We start from the raw sequence: 19751 nt of genomic DNA on the forward strand, positions 1-19751 counted from the left end.
AAGGGACCTGAGCAGATCATCAAGTCCAACCCCCTGCCACAGGCAGGAAAAAATGCTGGGGTCAGATGACACTGGCAAGGTGTCTATCCAGCCTCCTCTTAAAGACCCCCGGGGTAGGAGTGAGCACCACTTCCCTTGGAAGTTGGTTCCAGATCCTAGCCGCTCTGACTGTGAAGTAGTGCCTCCTGATATGCAGCCTGAATCTGCTCTCTGTCAGCTTATGGCCTTTGTTCCTTGTTACTCCCAGTAGTGCTCAGGGGAACAGGGACTCTCCCATTGCCTGCTGGTCTCCCTTTGCCAGTTTATAGACGGCCACCAGATCCCCTCTCAGCCTCCTCATGTGGAGGCGGAACAGGTTCAGATCCTGTAGCCTCTCCTCTTAGGGCCTGCCCTGCTGTCCTCCTGATCATGCAAGTGGCCCTCTTCTGGACCCTCTCCATGTTGTCCACATCTCTCCTGAAGTGCAGCACCCAGAACCGGATGCAGTACTCCAGCTGCGGCCTGACCAGTGCCGCATAGAGAGAAGTATCACCTCCTTGGACCTGCTCGAGATGCATCTGTAGATGCATGACAAGGTGCAGTTAGCCTTTCTGACTGCATCCCCACACTGCCGGCCCATGTTCATCCTTGAGTCAATAATGACTCCAAGATCCTTTTCTGCCTGTATGCTGGCAAGAGGGGAGTTCCCCAGCCTGTAGGTATGCTGCTGGTTCTTCCTCCCCAGGTGCAGTACCTTTCACTTATCAGTGTTAAACCCCATCCTATTCTCATCTGCCCACCCCTGTAACCTGTCCAGATCTGATTGCAGCTTGTCAAGGGGGTTCCCCAGTCCCAGGAGTCGCTCTGCAGGATTGGGCTTCTCCGCACCTGTAGACACATGATCTGGAATTTCCTCTGCAAGCATGGAGCGGGGATCCAGGTTACAAGAAGGAGCATAGATGTCTGTTTGCTCAGGTTTTGTGCTTCCGTAAAAAATTCATGATGGCACAGAACTGATGTCTATTTGCAGCTAAAGAAGAACTTTCTGACTATAAAGACGGTCAAGCATTGGCACAGGCTGTCTAGAGAGGCCATGAAATCTCCATCCCTGGAAATTTTTAAGAACAGGTTAGACAGACACTTGACTGGATTGTTTAGTTAAGAATGATTCTGCCCTGAGCAGCAGGACTAGGCTCTATGACCACATGAGGTCCTTTCCAGCCCGACTTTCCTAAATATAAAGGAATTGTACAATTTAAATAAAGGACTACTTGCCCTATGCTTTCCGTGAGAAAAGTTGCGGGGGTGGGAATTAAAAAAAGTTTTAAAAACTTTTTAAAAAGTGAAAAGTAACGCATTATTTTAAGTGTTACTGTTGAAAGTGTAACATCTCAAAATGAAAACAACACTTCTATTTTAAAAATAGCTCTCTCACTTCTTTACTTTCTCTTCAAATAACAGGAAAATTATACAAATCAATCTTTATCTTTTTCAATGGAAAATAAGGAAGGGAGAGAAACAGAGGATTTTTTTGTGCCAATTATTTTTCATACTGAAATTTTTTGTACCAAATATAGTAAGTGTCAGCCAGCTATGCTACCAATGGTGAGAGCTTTAAATTGATTAAATTCAGTTAAATCTGCACATGTGAGACCAGTCTTCTTTATCACTATTCTGTTCTTTAAATAAGGGCAGTTATTGTAAAATGAAAGAATCATAATTTCTTTATGTATGCGTAAGACTGAATATAGTATGGAAGACAGAATGAGTCAAGGAATTAAATTTACACATGTGGACATACACATTTTAGTTATGATATTTCATAGGCACAGGCTAGTTTGTAAATTGGTATCTTGTAGTTTTAAACTGAGTATTAGCATGTTTCACAAAGCTACAAAAGTATGTAAAAGAGTAGTTGTTAGAGCAACCAAAGTAAGTAAAAGATTGGTATCTTTAGCAGTTATTTGTGTATGATGCTACTGTTAACTTGTAGTGTTTATATTACATTTTATTTTGCAAAAAATGCTAACAGTATGTTACAAAGGCCAAAACAAGCATTTCATTATATTTGGCATGGAAGCCTACACATTTTGAAGAAAGGATCCAAAAAAAATCATCATAGAGGGCAACCTTTAAAGGTCAAAGGGGCTTAGAATAAAGTTTCATCAACTGTAGTTTCAATTTCAGCTAGACTTGATAGTGAGAGATGCATGGAAATATTAATTGATTTGTCAGCATTTATTCAAACACTGATTTGCCCTGTTTTGCAGCAATTAAGAAAAATATAAAAAGTAATTTATTCTTTGATTTCCATTTTTATGTTGGTATCCAAAGCTTTTTTTTGTTTGTTTTTTGCCAAAACTGTTTATAAGCACAGTGCAGCTATTAAAGACTCGATCCTCCAATGCATTTGAGGACATACTCAATTCATTTGCTTAAATTTTGCATAGGAGAACATCACTTGTAACTGAAGAAAAAAAACATGTTGAAGTTTTTTTGTTTTACTTAAAGTTGAGTGGAATGTTTTATTCCTATCCCAAATGAGGACAAAAATTTAGAACTGTTCATGACATTTCAAAATAAATCAGTTCAGAAAAGTTAAAACATTTTGTTCCAATATTTTCAAACAAAATTAAACACTTATAGTTCAGAAACATAAATTATTTCCTTGGGTTCACTGAATGCCTAAAAAGGTCTGTTTCAAGTTAGACCTACATTAAACTACCTTTTCTCCATTTTGGTACATTGCCTCCTAGGAGTTTGCATTCAGAAGCCTCGTTCCTCCCATTCTTTTCCCTTGGTTAGGCCCCCTGGTTAGGTTGCATCTCCTTTGTGATCTCTCCCACAATGCACCAAACAGAACTTGTTCGGAGGAAAGTTCATGTTGTATTAAGGGAGATGTAGTCCCTCATGGTGCAGACATTTATAACACTTGAACCACACTAAGAATGTTGCAGACTGGAAACTGGTTCACTATTGTCCTGGTTCAAAGGTGTTTCCACATACACTGTCGAGAGTTCATAGTAGAACAGTTATCTTCTAGGCATTGTAGAGCTATCAAACTGCAATCACAGGGTGATAGTGAATACCCAGCCAAACATGCCTCCCAGAGGCAAGTGCCCTGGTTTCCCCAGAGCAACAGACAAAGAGCCCAGCTGTCTAGATACCAAGAATGAGGAAAAAGATGACAATTGCAATTTTTTATCTTCCTTGTCACCAAAATTGAGTTTGGTAAAGAGCAACTGAGTTCAATAAAGACCATTCCTACACTTTAGCAAAATCTGTGTTGCAATACCCTGTCATGCGTGCATGTGCACGCACATGCGCACATGCATGTGCTGACTGCCTTAACCCCTGCTTTTGGATTCCTGGGAACTTGGTGCTCTGGAGCTACCAGAGCTTTCTTGGCTTTCCCCTAAGCTATTCATCAATTTACTTCAATTCCTAGCAAGGTACTAGGGTTCACTGCATCACAAACTAATTTGGGAGTAAAGGAAAGGCTAGTTAGCTGGGGGATTGTACCTGGACCTATGCTTCTCCCTACCCAGGAGGCTGGGTTCTCTAGGGATCTGCCTAGGGTCTCTGGCTCAGGCTAGGGAAAGAAGACTTTCCCTAGGAGTGGCCAGATGGAGGGGGCTGCTGAGTGCTCTGTGGAGGGCTACCCCAGGTCTCCAAGTCAGCTGCCAGGAATGAAATGAAAATTGATCAGTGTTTTAGGGGAAAATGCTATTTAAAAGTTGTAGAAACCTTGAGCAGTCCTTCAGGAATGCAGAAGCAAGTGCCACCTCTACTTACCTAGCCACTCTGTTTTAACCCAAATCAGCCTGGGCTGCCCTGAAGTTTGATCAGTTGCCACCAGTAGAATTAAACAGACAAGTAGCTTGGGGAAAATGCTATTTAAAAGCTATGGAGACATTGAGCAGTCCCCCTAAACACCCAGTAGCCTAGGAACCCATAAGCAGGGGTATCCCCTCCAATTACCTGATCATCACCCTCCTTTCCCTCCAGCCCAGATCAACCTTGAACAATGTAAACTGGGTCAGAGCAGGTAATATAGACTGTGGAAGTCGAGTTGTGGCTGTGTACCAGAGAAGCCCCGTGTCTGGCAGGGGTTTGGTAATGGTAGAGGTGGGAGGGCGGGGGGCTGAGAAGTGACACAGTGTAAGATGCCTGGAAGACTGACCAAACATGTCACAGAAAGTGTAATGTCTGCATATAATACCCACATTTAAAACGGTCTGCATGGTATGTCTGTCTGCACCCTTAGAGACGCTCACTTGTAAATTTGAGAGCTTGAGAACTTCAACAGGGCAATGCAGTTTCATTATTTTGAACTAATTGAAACTAAATATTTTGATACATTAAGAATGAATTGGAGTTGCTTTGCTGAAGTTGTTAGACCAGGAATAAGTCTAGAGTGACTGTTTAAGAGATATGGATCAAGATAATTATATTATATTATCTTGTGAAAGGATGCAAATCAGTACTTGGAACATGAGAGACCAGTTGTGCAAACTGTCTCTCCAGTCATGATGCCTTTCGTCAGTACATGTGTTATCTGCCATCTATATGAAATTCTACTGACTGCTAATTTTATCAAGCTAATTTTAATTTTATCAAACCAATTTTTACCCCATAACTAGAGCTAGCTGAAATGTCATAAATTCATGTTTTTCCTCAGTTTTGTTTTCATGGTAATTCATGGCTTCTTACTGACTGTGTCAGCTTTTAAATTATAGAATGCCACACATCTATAGCAAATTTTTCAATAGTAAGTTAAGAAATATGGTAACAGAAGATGACAGTCTCATCCCATTTTTTTCCAGTTAGAGTCTGTGAAAAAGATATGGGAATATTTACAAAAAGGTTTGATATTTTTTTTAGAATGTCAAAATATTATCAAATTTTAAAATCTGACCAGTTGTAAAGCTGCTAAAAAGAATAAAATATAAGATTTTTGAGTGAAACTCATTTAACTGCCAGTAGAACAAAAGGTAACACTTATACAGATCAGTTTATGACTAACTGAATTGTGGGGAGAGCTTGTAACAGATTACTGCATTCCTAGTTCCTACATATACACTTTCATGAGCCATCATAGTTAACTCAGTCCACATGTTATAAAGTAGGGGGACCATATGTCTTGGTTTGACTGGGACAGTCCCAGATTTTGTAGGCCATCCTGGCATCCTGCCCAGCTGGTGAAAATGGAAACAGAAGTCTCAGACTGGCACACGCCCAGCCCAACTTCTTCTGAGCAGCACCTGGAAGTGGGGGGCAGGCTGGGCTAGGCACTGCTCCTCCTGCATGGGGTAAAGGGAGAGCACCTCTGTGATCGTGGGATGCTCATGTGTGAGTGTTCAGGTGTGCATCTGGTGTCTGGGCAAACTTGTATTTTGGCACCCATTGGCATTCTCCTGAGTGGAATGGGCTGGATACTGATCCTCCTGCTTGGGATGGGCATCTGCTGGAGGGGGCTGCAGAGTCCTAGTTTTCCTTAAAAATAAGATGGTCACCCTACTTAGAAGCAATCATTGTAGATTAACTGGGGTAAATACAGCCCCACTCCTATAGGTGCCACATATGTGGGGGCCTGAGGACCCTGGCCTCCCTGACCACTTGTCCCAAATTGGGTGGGACAGTCCCAAATGGGAACATTATGTCCCAGTCCCAGGCTGTATGACTCCAGCACAGCATTTGCCCCAGATTTCCAATATCATGCTGGGATCTGGGTTTTCTGTTCACAGTGGAAAAACATGGGATACAGATGGTTTCCCCTGGCAGGCTGGCAGAGTTCCAGCCTGCAAGGGTCTGCGAGAAATGCTTGTGCACACATGCACATGGCCAGGAATACAGCCCCAGGCACTGGTGGAAAGCAGCTCCCCCATCTGTCTGTAGGTAAGTAGGGGGTGGAGGGGATTTAGGCCCCCATGATGAGGGAGGGAATGGGTCAGAGACTGGGCTTGGGGGTGCTGCCCAGTCAAGGCAGTGCCTGGGACCCAGGGCTAGGGCAAGGAATGGGAAAGAACCAAGGGTGGCTTGTCCAGGGAGCAGGCAGAGGAAGAGGGTGTTGACTTCCTGCCACAGCATGCACTGTTGGGGAGGGGAGCATGGGGGGCACCTGCCCCCTAGATTTGTGCACGGGTGAATGTGTGGTACTCACTGTGGGCTTGGGGCTTCCCACCCTGATGTTCTTGCCTCAGGAGCCCTGTACCTGCCATGTCGCCCCAGCAAGGTGTTGTCTACCCATTCAGCAGCAGCAGAGTGGTGGTGCAGGCTCTGTTGGGCTCTTCTCTGGCAGTGCCACTGGGGTAGGTGGAGAGGCATCAATTTAGGCCCCACCCTAGCAAAAATTACAAAGTTGGCAACTATGCTTAGTCCATCAGCTCTGACTTCAATTGAGGTACTGTATCTCTGAGCCTGACTATACATTATAGTCCCATCTACCCTAGAAAAATATTTCTGCGTATAGCTGTACCCTCCAATGCAGATGCAGCTGCTGTCAGTGAAAAAGAGATTGACAGAAGGCCTGGAGCTTCAAGGTTTGGAAACAACGAAGATCTAATTGCTTCTTCATCTCTCATATGAAGACACATGGGTATGAAGGACCTATTGCACTGCTCAGCAGCAGATGTTAGTGGGCTGAGTTATTGCTTTACCTAGGCTTTTCCTGCTTTATCTTACAGTTATGCAAAAAATCTTTTGTTCCTTTTGATATAACCTGCCATGCAGGTGTTTGAGGACAAGGGGCTAACCAACCACAAATGGTTGGAAGGAAAGCAGATCTGGGCAGCATGGGAAAGGGCAGATACTCAGATGCAACCAAGTATACATAGCTCCTGTACCACTGACCTCACTCTGCCCTTAACCTGGAAGTCAAGAGAAAAAAAGGGCCAAGCACATTTTGCTGTAGCAATGTTCTGCTTTCCATTGGTACCTAATGAACCTATGGTAGGACACACAGCTGTACAGTCTCAGTTCTGTTCTCAGTTCTCATTTACTCCTACATTGAGCTTCTGGGCCAAAATATTTGGAGGAAAAATTCACCTGGTCAAAGATTTGTTTTACTGCTAAGCTAGGTAGTCTGGCTCACCAGCTTACCTTTGCCTCCTAGTCTCTAAAGGACAATATGATCCTTTATAAAAGATCAAAATTGTGGATGAGAGATTAGCATCCCTGTGCCTTAAGTGTATGTTTTTGGACTAGCAAACTGATTTAAATGGGATTACTGTACAAACGTACAAGATCTGGCCAAAACAAATTGAAAAATTCAGGTTAATTCAAAATATTCATATTGGGAGTATGCAAAATATATGTTCTAAAGAGAGCACACAATTTTAAAAAAATCTGATAAATTTAGAATGCTAAAACATCTGATTTGTTTGTAATTTGTTTCCTTTAGAAAGCCAAAAAAAGGAACTAAAGCCAAGTATAATAACAGTAATAACCTTGCTGAAATTATATTGCATGATCCCAAACTTCAAAATCAGAATTGATTCAGAATGAAGTTAGAAGACTGAAATTTGTAGGGCAACCAACATAATTTATAAATACTAAGGTCCCAGCAGTGGGAGATGAAATAATGAAAGCTCTTAGAGTACAAATTGCAAAAGGAATGGAAGAAAACACGATTGTCAGGAAAGGTTTAATGATGATATGATTAACATATTGAGAAATTGGGAATAGCAGCCTAGTGAGGAAGCACTGTGAGTCTAGAGATATCTTAATTACCCATCATAAAAAATTAGAACAACAAAGAAAACACCCACCAAAATATTACAGAAAGAAGAGCTATGTTTTGTACCTAAACAGCTGTTCTCTCCATTAGATCATTCTTCTAACCTAATCTAAAAAGGTACATTGACAGCGTGTTTAGGCTCCAACATATATTGTTCTTGAAAGAAGTCATTATAAATAGTATTCAGTATTGCTTTGTCTCTTCTTACATCTGTTTATATATTTTCTATATTATAAATAGAGCCAAACTATAAAATTCAGTATTTAATAATCAATCCAATATTTAATAATCCCAGATTAGACAACATTCTTGTTTGTATTTTGGATTTGTAGCATAGGTGCCTTATGACAGACTTTGAGGTGCTTATCTAATCTGATAGTGTATCCATTTATACAGGTCACATGATATTATGCTATAAAATGCCTTCCACTGCATTTTTGTAAAGGGAACCAAAGTCCTGCAGCATGGTGCTACCATAGGTATTGACCAAAGGTAGTATTGGTTGTTTTTATCAGGATAGAGAAGTAATTACATATTACTATACTGTAATGACATATGCTACAACTCACATAGGGCCAAAAATACTCTCTCTCTAATGCACAAAGATTTTAAAATGTCAAATATATATACAGCATTTGTCTATAACTCATGCTGAATTATAAGCATGTATACTTAAGAAGTAAATGAACTGGAAGAGTACTGGTTAACTTTGTAACTAGAAATAAGAATGAGTAAGACTAGTTATGGTAACAATGCATGCAACATCAGGTGCATTGTAGGGTAATGGCTCTTGGGGAAACTACTTAAAAGTTTGGCCCAAAAACATATTTCAGAACAGCAGTTCAGATATCAGTTGCACTATAAGAAGACTGGTAATAAATGTCAAAGAAATTTAAGGCAAACAGTGCTAGACACACAAGTATATACTCAGAGTTCTTCAAGGATGTTACATGGGATTTAAAGAAAGAGTTTTGATAAACAGGTGGTCAATGCCACCAGAAGAACTATTCTGCAGATGGCTCATTAGCTGCACGTGTGTGTGATTACATGGCACACAGGTGTTTGATTACCTATTTGTTAGCTAGGAAATCATCTTGCAGCTAGGTATTTATAGGGTGAGAATAATCAAGCACTACTGCTTGATTACTAAAAGCTCATTCATTGTTATTACATTATCTCAGTGCTTGAAAAAGTATCATTGTTTTTATTTTTCTCCCCACCCCTCTGACTCATTTTCTGAGGTTACTACTATTACAACTATAGGAGAGTTTTCTTTGGCTGGAAGTAATTATACAGTCAGTAAAATAGAGTGGTACTTCAGTGTATTGAACCTGCTACATGGTTTGAGTACGTATATGTACAATCCCCACTCCTTGTCAGTGGATGGAGGACAACAAGGGCATCCTTTAGTAACTATTTGGTGATACTCGGGAGCAACACATTTTTTTTCCTTGGGCTGATGACAGGCACTGACACCTTGTTATTCTTTAGTAATTGGTTGCAGAGTCCTCCTGAGATAACGTATATAAACAGCAACTCACTTCATGCATCCTCATGACTCCTGAATTACAACTTGATTGACATTCCAGAGTAAAGAGGACCTGCAAGAATAGGGCCCCATCATGTTTATATTTTGTGGTTTTCCCATTTTTGACATGCTATCTTTCTACCTTGATTGAACTAGACAAGTATGAGCCTACAATCCTGAGAGAGAAAACTTCTAGAGCTCAGAAAAGTACATGAGAAATTGTGATGTCTGTTTTTCATTATTAGGCTGCGGACATTGTGCTGCAGTGTAAGCCTGATTCTCTAGGCAATCTGGAAAACAATTATGTTATGGTTTGTTGGGCAGAAGGATGCTGTACAAGTGCAGTATTTCTCTTCCTGACTGGACATAACACAGTAGAGGATGAAGGTTGCTAGCAAGCACAGCAGCCCTGCACTTTCATGACTTGGCCTTCAGGCAGCTCATATAGTTTCAGCCCTTTCTGAATAACTGCTCATGAATTCCAAGCTGTCATATCTAAGCCTAGTCCTAAATAGTACATCTGCTTTCTCCTATAGATTTTTCTTCAGTTCCATTCTTCTTTCAAAGTAGCAAGATATGCACCTTTCTCCAGAGCCTCTCCCCGCTCTCAACAAAATTCTCAAATAAACAGACACCAAATAAACAGTTTCTAGCCACTTTGGGCTGAATTTCTTAATTCCCTGTTGCTTTGCTAAGACACAGATTCACAGAGCTTATTCCTTATGTTCCAGTTACAGGAACTCATTCCACCCCTACAGCAAACCATACCCATTACTTCACAATGAGCAGACCCCCTTACTAAACTTTCCATCCTTTAAAGTGAAACCTGACTCTTTCTAGGTAGACCTCATAAACAAAATACATAAGAGATTTCTAGGTGCACTCATGAGATTGAGTTAGGTTGCCAGGCTCCCTTTACACATCCTCTGCTGATGTGAGGTGTCACAGAAGACTATATTTGGAAGTCATCAGTCGGTTTTCTGAGCAAAGGAGAGAGAGAGAGAAATATGGGAAGGATCTCAAGTGGCAAATGGAAGCAATACAAATGATCGATTTCTTCTGTTACAACTTTTGATCTGTATATTCAGCACATGTATACAATTAACATTCTTTTTTACTAGAACTGGCAGTAGAAATCAAGGTAATTGCTGTGTTTTTAGATGAAATTCATGAAACCTTTAGGGTTTACATACAGATGAGGCTATGGAGCAATTCAGCCAGAATAGCTTGGGGTAAAATTGTATGCATTTGCAGGGAACTGTGCATCTCAAGCAAGCAGACAACCAGCTACATGGATCTGCATCTCCATTGAGACTGCTTGTGCTAGGACTGCAAGCTAAATAAGGCTTTGTAATATTGTTAAAACCTTGCAGCAAAATTAAATATGAGGTTGGTGTCAGGAAAATACACCTTATGCATTGCAGTCACCACCATAAGACCATTACCAGTGTGCTGCTGACTAAAATATAATGAATGCAATGAACTACTTAAGTGTACTGTTTGTAGTGTCATTTTGTTTTTTTGCTGATGAGCTCAATAAACAGCTTTCTGTCATGACCTATCACACATACAAAATCAATTTTAAAGTATTGAGTCCAAGAACAAACAGCATCTAAATGTATATTTAGATTGCTGGGACCGTTTCCATTCTAGTCTTTACATTTCACAGTTTCTCTCTCTCTGTTAAAAACATACCTGGCATGTTCAGGAAGAGATTATGATGCAGTGATATCCCACTAAAGATTACCTTGTGGCTGAGTTTCTGAGTTGGAAGAGTTTTCTTTGCCAGAATATGTTTATGTGACCAACATTTCCCCTGAAGCTGATGGTAATGCATTGACGAACTGCCATATTGGCTACAAATGATTCAGGGTTCAATAAGGACTGCAGGATTAGAGTCTTTAGTGGGGAAATATGTGTTAGTTCATGGCATTTACACTCTGTAATAGAAAAATCAATTAGGCCATATAAACTAGGACCAGGAGTAGAGTCACACTGAGCAGCCCCATACCCAATAGGGGGTATACTGTCTTTATTAGGAAAATGTGAAAGCTAAGGGACAGCAGTAGCAGATTCTGATCCTTAACATTTGTAGCCTACAGTATGGAAGTGCTCACCAAGCTACTGTAGAGATGTCATAGCACATTTTAAGGAAACTTGTTCTTGTTATCGTTGTTATTATTCATTGCACTTTTATATATTTGTGTAATTCTGAAGACACACCTCAGAGACAAAAATAAAATTAATGAGGTTTTATAGCAAAGAAATAACAGTGAACCCTTAAATTCAGAAAATCTGTAAAAATGTAACTGTACATTTAATATAATCCCATTCCTTTAACATTAATATTATTTAACCCTTGAAGTGGGATTGTACCTAAAGGCCAAATAGGTCAGGACCTCATTGACCTACACGCTCAGGAAACTTATGATAAATGGCAATTGATCACGGTCCCAACGTACTTACTATATGAAAGATGAGACATAATAGAGACATAAGATCAGCAAGCAACCTTGTCTTGATGATGGGGACAAAAGGATAGTAATGGCTAGGTACAGATATTCAGGGAGGTTAGGGGGAGGTTAGGTCATGTTGAAAATGGCCACATAATCTAACTTTTTTTGCCCAGGTACAAACTAAATTAGGTAGCTTTGACCTTACTTAGGTGGATCGAAGTGTGAACTGTACAGAAATTAAGAAAGTTTACATAAATCTAAAAATGGCTGACCCAATCTAATTTAAGTATACTTTGGAGGTAGTCGAATTTAGATCAGGTCCAGCAAGACCAATGTAAATGAACTTCTATACAGTTCCCAATGCAGCCCTGGGGCAGGGAAAGCACAAACATTTGCCCCAACTCCAGGGCTGCACTTTTCTTACCCCCTGCCCTGACACTGGCCCGTTGCCCCACCCGCAGATGGACAACCCACCCTGTGCACCAGCTAGCTCCCCACCCCAAGTCCACCAAACCTCCCATTACAGAAGCCTCTCCTCAGGCTGGTTTTACCAGCATTTACCAGAGCCAGGACCTGGTGGCAGTAAGTTAGGGTGTGAAGAGGGGAAGTCAGGATCAGGAGCTGGTTGTTCATATGGGGGTGGGGAGGCTAAAAATAGTCCCTGATTGGGGGAGGAGGGAAGACCACCCCCCCATCCTGCCAACTTCCCTTGAGCAACCAACCGTCCCTCAACCTGCCTACCAATCCCCCCAATTTACTCCCATCAGGCTCCCAGGAGTGGTGAACACTGATGCAATTGGCTCTGGAAGCAGTTTATAGGATATGGGGACATTTGGCAGTATGGTGGGACGCTGAGGTGGTCATGGGGGGAGTTAGCAGGATTGGAGAGCCTGTCTGACCCCCAGAACTGCACCCCCCACTTCCTCAACCCACCTGAAGAGTCGAGTAGCCTTCCTGATCCCACCAACCCCCCTGCAGACCTTTCTTATCCACCCCACAATCCTCTCAAGCCATCCCAGGGACCCTGATTTCTCCTCTGATCCCTCCAACTTCTCCACTGCAGACCCTGTCAGCCCCCCAGCTCCTCCTTGCAGGTGCCACTTGCCCCCACAATCTCCTCAAGCCCCACCCTATCCTAATTTAGCTTGGATTGAGCAGTCATTTTCAACTCATTCTAACCTTCCCCTAACTTCCCCAAATGTCCCAGCATGTACACTTCTGTGGAGTTAGAAGCAGTTACCACAGCTCTTCAACTAACTGCCTAACCATGCAGGTTTTTTGTAGTGATTAAGATCAAGTGGTATTTAGAAGAGTGACTTAAAAAAAGGATGAGATAGTAGAAACTCTCCTTCCTTCAAAACCCTTGCCCATTACAAGAACCAAGAAAGTTTGATTCAAATCTGGATTATTTCTAATTTCCAAAAACTACAAGTCAACAAAATTCTCAGCTGTCTTTATTATACAGCTCAAGAAAGTAAGGGGGCAAAACAACCTACAATCAATCCCTATATCTCCTACATTTTGTGCTGGTTCCAGGCCTTGGTAAAACTAAGTGTATTCAGGAAAGCTGTACATTATGCTGGTTGGCAATGTCGACAAAAATTTTTCCAATCACATCCCTGCCCTGGGGGCTCTGATGGGGACAGTGGAACAGTTCACAGATGTTTTTTAGCAAGAGAATTTCATAAGGATCCAAGGGAAATGTTGCTTTTTAGTGCCATTTGGCCAGTACAGAACAGATCAGAAACAGAGAAAGTTCCAACCCAAGAAATAGATTTCAGTGCCCTGCACTCCCTTTGGCTTCTTCTCACTACTGAGGAATCAAGCACAATAGGTTTGGAGCTGCAGCTCACATATACATTGAGAACCTTAAAAAAATCTAACATTTGAATTTTTGTCTGTGAATCACTCAATCTCTTCCACAAGAAATCAGCAAGGGACAGTATTTTTTTTTAATTATTCTCCTGACATTTCCTAAATGAACTTTGGAGCTTGGGGAGGATTTCCTGTTTTGGGGCAGATTGAGACAAGGTGCCAAGTTAGAGTGGTAGCACTGGAGGCATTATTCACTGCTTATGTTTGGGATTTTTAATTTCCATGGTCTGTGCTGATTGTTCTGGTTTGGATCTGAACCGTTTTTTCTATTCTTAAATATTTTAATGACAAAGCCTGATCAAAACTCTTTAAAATTGATAGCAATCTTCCCTTTTGACCTCAATGGACTTTAGAACAGGCTTTGCGAAGGTAAGAAGAAAGATAGGACAGGAATAATAAACTACTAAAATGGGATGCCTGAAACCTGTAAGGTTGTATTGAAAATAAAGAGAGCAGACAGTTTCATAAGCTTTCTGGAAGCTTGTGAAATTTGCCAAGGGGCAAATTTATAGCTATTTGCGATTAGTGCTTCATCTTTTATGTAAGTGGGAGACTTTAGAAGCCTTGAGCCACTTTTTGATTTCAAGGGTCACTATACAAAGATATAATTATGACTCTAAATAAAAGGCTCTTATAAGTATATTTTTTTCTGGTTATAACCTTACATAAGGTAGATCCATTAAAAGGCAGCAGTGCAACAATTCATGTTGACCTAACAATGTAAGTCACTTCATGGAAAATTACGGTTGGAAGGGACCTCAGGAGGTCAGCTAGTCTAACCCCATGCTCAGTATAGGTTAATGTTTCCAACATAGTTTGGATCGCTGATTGTATAGCATATTGGTTCCGAGAGGGTTCTTGTGAGGGCTGAAACCAGCTGACATATTAGAAGTTCGCAAGTTGACATACTGGAAAGTAATAAAACACACAGAATAATCACCGTTGGGTTTTTTTAGCCTGTTCACTTGTCTATGGATGTTTGGCTTAGATGTTTATCAAAAGCATATTAGAACTGTCAAAAGCTCTTAAAAGTCTGGAACATGGACTGGACTCTCCTGAGAACAGGCTATCATGAGCAAATTCTAAACACTTTTAATCATACCCAGAAAAATACCACGAAAACCGTATTCCCTATACAACCATTTTGGTGCTTTCATTCTTCTGTCTGGATTACAACAGGAATTGACAATTCATTTACCCAAACATTTCAGAACCTCAGAAGTTACATGGTTATTGTTCAGTTGTTAAAAAAGAATGAGAAACTCAGAGGGTCAGAGAGGGAGTTATTCCATTCAGTTAATCAATGCATAAAAATACTATAATACTATTTCAATATAGTGTTCTTGCTACTGAAATCATAATCTATTGCTTCCCTTTCTAGATCTTTTATCTTTTCAGAATATAACTTTGTTTAAATAGCTAAGAGGATAGGAGTATATATGTGTGTATATATATAGCTAGGCTTTGCATGTTTAGACATAATTAGTAAACATGGTTATTTAAAAGCCAACTGTGTCTATATGGTGGTTGTACATTCTCAATGAGGGGCAAAAGCTTGTCAGTCAAAATGGTGGGATTCAGGTATAGCTGAGAGTCTCAGTTTTGTGTCCAGATGATTTGCCCATTTCTATTTATTTAAAATAAAAAATAACAACTGTAAAATCCCTGATACCCTTGATTTGTTCTTTTAACACTGAATCTCTGCATAACATTGAGAGTGCAGTGTTACGGGTCAATTTTTCAGTGAAATCTCATATACTCAAACTGGAAACATTTGTTATCATTTCCATTTGATCTAAGTCTGGTCATAAAGCTTGAAATGGAAGCTCCGCTCATTCTATTATGTCCCCTTGTCTGATGTGTAATCTGTCTCCGCTACAATAAATCATATCAGCACCCTTCAAAGCAGTGAAACATCACCTATTCCTTTAATTCTCCTTTTAGGGCTGAATTCTGCTGTTGAGAGTAAGGACAATGGCAATTTTTCTCCTACTGCATAAATCCTGTTGACCAGGATTGCACGGGAGAAACGCTGAGGGGCTCAATAGGATAGGCTGTGTATGAACAGCATCTGTCTCAAGAGGGTGGGAAAGGGACATCCTATACTTCACCTCCCTTGCATCAGAGAAGCTTGCTCATTATTAATGCCATTGCCTTTTTGTAGTTTTATGACTACGTTGTGTGCCAGTCACACAAAATGACAACACAGATTGATGTTTTCTCTCTTGTTTGGTGGTTTTCTCTAATGTGTGAGTTGTTCTGGATAGCCTAGAGGTTGCGATTAAGCACGGAACATGCTTTTGAACAATGAGTTCCAGTCTCTGGCCCTTCTTAATGCAAGTGATCTGAACTCCATGGCAACCCTCCTGAGAGTTGTCAAAAATAGCAGTGGGGGCCATGTCAATCAGCACATAACTTGTGACTGTTCTCTAAGCAGCAGTACACTATATAAACCTAGAGTGACAGTATTCTTTGCTTACTTTTCTTGGCAGTAGCCAACAGCTCTTAGCATTTTAAGCATGGTTAAAAATATCCACCAATCCCAAGAGCAATATAAATGGCCTTGCAGTGAACCATGTGAACTGACATTGTTTATCACCACCAGGTATGGGGGAAGGGTAGCATTGAAACCAAATTCAGGTAGGATGTAGCTGCATGCTTAGCTAATTACCAAGTTTAACCTTTTGACAATGAACAGCACATAACTCAGGAGGAGTAGGCTGGATTCATATTTCAGTATTTAGTGACTAACCCACAATCCCAATTTAAAAACAAACCTGCAAACATTTGGTTAATGTGCTGTTCTCTTGACAATTTTATTTGTATCTCGGGGCAGGGACTGTTTAGCTATAATTGTCATTAAAGATGTATTCTTGAATCCTCCACAACCGCTTTTACCTTTACATTAGAGAGATTTTATTCTTGTATATAAATCAGAGACTGAGCAAATTATATTCACCTCATTTGAGTTCACAAGAAAATATGAACAAGTTTTACAGCAGCAACGATGAGCTTCATAGCTCAGTTAACATTTTGCTTTCTAAATTCAGCCTCAGATGACAATATCTCATTCATAAAAAGATCCCAGGGGCTGCCAATTACAGCAAGAGAGAAGCATATCTACTTTGTATGTCAGAAAATATGTTCTACAAAAAGTCTAAAATGGGAATATTGAAGAATGTAAGGCAGTCAAGAGCCATAAAACATCAGCATTTCATAAGTGCATTTGTGTGCATGCATGTATGCACAGGGAAAAAGCTCTGATATGAAATAAATAATAGCAACTCCACAAACAACTCCTGTCACTCCTGCCTTCCAAATGATGAAAGTAGTATCCTTTGGAAGTCCATTAAAAAGAGGATGTGTATCCAGAACTGATTTGGAAGTGAAGGCAGAATGCAGAGTAGGGTAGCACCTTATAGACTAACACATTCACCTTATAGTAAGCTTATAAGGTGCCACCTGTCCTGCCTTGTGTCTGACTTCAGACTAACTGTAGCCTATGCTTTGGAGGTGAAATCAGAAGAATGTACCTTACTTAAAAAAAACCCAAAACAAACCTCTATTTTTATTTCTTTGTGATGATTGTTCATTTTAGTTAGACTTTTCTATAGCCCCCTATCACCAGAGTATATATAAGAACTTCACATGAATGAATGAATTTATACTCACAACACCCAGATGATGTAGAGAAGCACTGCTTTGTCCATTTTCAAGGTGGGGAACTAATGCACAGAGAAAATAAGGACAGGATTTTTCAAAATGGCTTTATGTTTAGCGTTGGGGACAGCACCTACCATTGAAAACAACTGGACTAGATGGATCCTTTGCAAATCTACCCTCTCCAGAAAATTCAACTCCACTGTGGGTACAAAACACTTTTGATATTATGGTTTCATGTGCTTTGCTCAAGATCATGCAGCTAATCTGTGGAGGAGCCTAGAGTAGAACCAGAGCTCCCATATCCAGCTTCAGTGTCTGCACCATAGGATCATTTTTCTTTTCCCCCATTATCATTAACTTCCCAGTCAGAGAACCAATTTCTCTTCTGCTCCTGAAATGTTGGTATGGTTTACATCAACATTAACTAAGTATTCTCCTCTGGGAATTTCATAAATAATTTGCAGATAATTTGCAAATAATGGTACAGAGCAACAAAGATAAATATAATCTATAAGTACTGTCTAAAACTAGGGTACCCAACTTGGCATCTGTCATCTATGACTCTTTGTACATCTAGTTGTAGAAATAGTGGATGGACTCCATTGCCATTACAGTTGGCACTGTGAAGCATAAAAGGTAAGAGGTGCTCTGTCCTATATCATCTTTTTTCGTTTTTACCCATGGCTTCAGTTTGAACAGAATTTTCTTCGTCATTGAATGTAAAGATAAGTAACACATCTTTTACAAAAGAGCAGATTTACAGCAAGAGTGTGTCAGAGATATATTATGATGTTATTGTCATCCCTACGAGACTGCAATCCAGTCCTGCTGTCACAGAAGACTAAGCACTTCATTGTTCTATTTAGAACAGTGAAATTTGGAGAAATAAATCAGATGAGAATTAAGTCATGGTATTAGCAGTTTAGGAGACTTTAGAGAGGAGGTACCATTCCCTTCTTTTAGCAAACGTATCTGGCCATATTGATAGAAACTTTCACCTTGCCTGTTGGAGAAGCTGCATATCTGCTAGCACTGCTTCTGGCCAAGAGTGACAGAGGAACGAACTCCTTTCATCTGTTTACTTAAGTTAGTGCCTGTAGTAAAGTACAACTCTGCTTAAGTGAATGTAGTATGCTCTGCTGAAGGAACACAGTGGCAATTTGGAAAGGAGCATATGTGTGCACATGTAATTTCTAAAGACAAAGGTATGTCTCTAGAAAGAGCAAGAAAAAAAGATAAAAGTGGAAGAGAGGAGATCTTTCTCTATTTTTTCCATTTTTCTCCTTTGCTTTGTTTCTTCTTCCTCATCTTCCAGACTCAAACCCCAGGCAGTTAAATATACTAAGAAGTGCTTGTCTTTCACGCTGGTTGCATGACAGGATTTAGATGAAACACACTTCATGTTTACACTTCCAATTACTTTCATATTCTCTTGATGAAGCAGTGCCTTCCATGCTATTCAGTTAATCTGTTTCTATGGTGTTCACTAACCAGACAAATAAACCATTAGGCTAGCAGTGACACTGGCAATGTAGATAAATGTTAGGTTATGCCAGAGACCCACATGGCAGGGCTGCTGCAGTCATACTATTGTGAAAAGCAAAGCTACCTTTTGATTGTCTTCTTTTTCACAGGCACCCATCCCCTGCTGGTACAAAAAAATTGATAAAAAGTGATGCCTAAGAGTACATGCAGATGTTACACTTACATCGACCTACCTAGGGTTAGGTCAATCTAAATGCCTATCTGTGCAGACATTCAGGCAGTTTAAAGTAGGCCAAAAGGGTGGGCCTGATTTAAGTTAGTTCACCTGAGTAGGTCAACTAACTTAGATTGGGAACAGGTTAACTTCTTTAGGTACATCTTTAGGTTCTTCTTTAGGTACATAGGGAACAGGAGGAAAACAAATGGAAGTGTGCAGCCATTGCTCAACAGCTCAGGAATGCTGGTTACTGGTACCCAGGAGAAAGCTGAACTCCTGAATGACTGCTTCACCTTGGTCTTTCACCAGACCAAGGGGAAACCCATGCCAGGTAGAGTAGAGGATGAGTATGCTCGGAATAATCGCCTTCTTACTATTGCCGTAGAATGACCAATTAAAAAAATTAGACATAAAAGAGTCTGCGGGACCAGATGATCTTCATCCAAGGGTACTGAAGGAGCTGGCCAAAGTCATTGCAGAAACCCTGGTGAAACGCTTCCACAACTCATGGCACTCTGGTGCACTGGTGATACGTAGAGGGTGCACACAGGTAGGTACACATGCACTCCCTGAGCGTTGCAGTGCACCCCGTGTGAAAAGGCACTGCCAACACTGCTGGCAGCACCTGCAGGCAGTCAGCACTTGCCACCCCGAGTCAGGTTGTCCAGACTGTGGAATAAGCTCCCTGCAGAGGTGGTACAATCACCCCCACCCTGGAAATCTTCAAGAGGAGACTAGACAATCACCTTGCTGGCGTCACCTGACCCCCAGTTATCTTCCCTGCTTGGTGCAGCAGGCTGAACCCAATGA

At 40.8% G+C, this 19751-nt stretch overlaps 1 protein-coding gene and 1 long non-coding RNA gene across 2 annotated transcripts in view; both read left to right on the plus strand.

Annotated features, from left to right (window-relative positions):
* The window catches only part of KCNH7 (potassium voltage-gated channel subfamily H member 7), a 384158-nt gene that overhangs the window by 93829 nt on the left and 270578 nt on the right, over window positions 1-19751 (plus strand). The gene's annotated exons all lie outside the window — the stretch shown is intronic.
* LOC109323130 lies at window positions 909-19256 on the plus strand. The gene is made up of 4 exons (XR_002104551.1): window positions 909-919; window positions 1670-1673; window positions 12302-12308; window positions 19109-19256. It is a non-coding gene; the product is annotated as an uncharacterized LOC109323130 (long non-coding RNA).

Source organism: Crocodylus porosus, unplaced genomic scaffold, assembly GCF_001723895.1.
Source record: "Crocodylus porosus isolate Cpor-Errol unplaced genomic scaffold, CroPor_comp1, whole genome shotgun sequence".
In the NCBI taxonomy this organism is placed as follows: Eukaryota; Metazoa; Chordata; order Crocodylia; family Crocodylidae; genus Crocodylus; species Crocodylus porosus.